This window comes from Montipora capricornis, chromosome 9, assembly GCF_036669925.1.
Source record: "Montipora capricornis isolate CH-2021 chromosome 9, ASM3666992v2, whole genome shotgun sequence".
Taxonomy (NCBI): Eukaryota; Metazoa; Cnidaria; class Anthozoa; order Scleractinia; family Acroporidae; genus Montipora; species Montipora capricornis.
Window position 1 is genome coordinate 4,000,136 of NC_090891.1, and position 2,280 is coordinate 4,002,415.

The window sequence follows — 2,280 nt, forward strand, 5'->3', positions numbered from 1 at the left end:
GCGTTTTGGCTACTACCCTACTGGAGGGACAAACAAAGAATATTATGGTATTTTTGATATTGGCTAATTAATTCATTTTTTCAGCAAAATTTTATCAATCTTGCCGAAGCACTCATCACACCACTTAGGTAAATTATTGCCTTAGATAATACGATTCCACCCTCACATGCTTTGTGTTTCCATCACAGGAAAATAACAGTTTCTTCACGGAACGCAAATTTTCCGACTTAAATTTTTGCTAGGTAACATATCAACCTCGTTCCCAGGGTCTTCTCGGCTTTCAATATGGCGGCGGGTCTTGAGAAGACCCTGGCACACAGCAAATCACGTGACAAAATTTGTCCATCGAGGATGGACAAATATGCAAATTTTTTCAAAATGGCGGCAAGGAATAAGGTGAGAGAAGTCTGGGTACAACAACTTCCAACAAACAAAATGGAGTACGAAGGGGGAACCCAAAGCTGTAAAATTTGATGCAAGAAACCAAAAAGACGGATGGATGAATGCACGAGCAACGAGAATGCGGTAGATGACAGAGAAATCTTGCTTTTCTTTTCATTTCATGTTATTTTAAACCAATGCAATTTTATAGACGGCTATTATTTCTCAGGGCTGTGATTTTTAAACAGTTCGGAAACAGCCATAATTTGCACACAGTTTCACCCGTAACATCACAGACATTTGATTACCGTAAAATCCAGTGAGCTAAGGTTTAATTAAAGCCCTGGTTCTAGCTATTTAGTCACGGAGGTGCGTTTGCTGTCCTCCGTAATGTATAGTTTATATAGCGAAATATATATGACCTACCAAGTGACCCACACTACAGTATTTTATCTTTTCTCCTGCCCTTACCATTCCAGAAACAAAACACTATTTCTTTTTGTGAAATAGTTTCTTGTTGCTGGTGAAGTTGCAAATTTCCTGTGCTTTGTCACATTCAATTTTATTTCCCAATCCCCCTGTCCAGTCCGCAATCTTCCCCCAAATCACACGATGTACCACATCTTCAGACAGTAATTAAATGCCACAACTTGAGCAATGCTAGAGAATATTTTCAAAGCATGTTTTGAAAACGAATAATTCAACTTAAATTATTGGAGTACAAGAAAACTTACAGGAGTGTGATGCTAAAAAAGTAATGTGTACAAAATTAAAAAATACTGTTTAATATACATATTTATATTTTAAAATCAGAAGAAGCAAAAATTGAAGTCGTTAGCGAATTGACATGTCAATAAGACTATTATGATAAGCCTTACAATTATTTTCAAGAATAATAATTATTGTTAAGACTTCACAATCTTAAGTAACTCTCTTGGAAAATTACAAGATGACATGCACTTTGTTTGGGGTGAGGAGATTAATATTTTTTATTAATGAAAGTAAAAGGCAATGATGAAAACCGACCGAGCTAGATCTCTCTGTGCACCACTAGCTGAAGAGTGTGGAAGGGATGGGAAAGAATATGGATTACTGCAGGAGCAGGTCTATTGAAATAAAACACAGGTCACATTCCACAGGTGAGTGTACATGTCACGGTGCTGCAGACAAATAAACAACACCAAAAGTGTCTGCTAGCGCTAATCACTCAACAAAAATGTTGTTTCAGGTCTCGGGGAAACTTTTGGCTTAGTTGTTGATTATTGGAGCAGCAACCTCTAGTCTTGACCTGTATTTAACCGGCGGGTCTAAAACACAGGTCACATTCCACAGGTCACTCGTTGCAGGTCATTGTTTTATGTTTTGGAAAGTAACCAAAACCCTCAATTTTGCTAACCCTAGGCCTAAGGTTGGTTTTCAGGCCTAGGGTTAGCCAAATTGAGGGTTTTGGGTTACTTTCAAGAAGGTAAAACAATGATCTGCAACGAGTGACCTGTGGAATGTGACCTGTGTTTTAAACCCGCCGGTGTTCAACAGACCCGCCTTCATTGCAGCTGTCACACGAGTCAACAGAACCACATACAACTGCTAAATCAACCACGTCAATAATCTATGAACCCTGTTGCACAATTTTATAATTTGTAACACAATCTGACATGGTGAAAACATTGAACACTAGTACTACTAATACTCGCATCAGGGAATTACAATTGTGAGACGCCAAAATGAACCAAGACGTAAAGGTACCTACGAAATAAAATCACTTAATTACCGTTACGTCTTTCAAACACCGTTATATTATAAAGCGATCGCTATGCCAGAGGTCGTGAAAAGCCAACGCAGTTTTAATTGGAATCGAGGCCTGATGTAGATCATCGTACAACGTGAAAAACCGGTGAA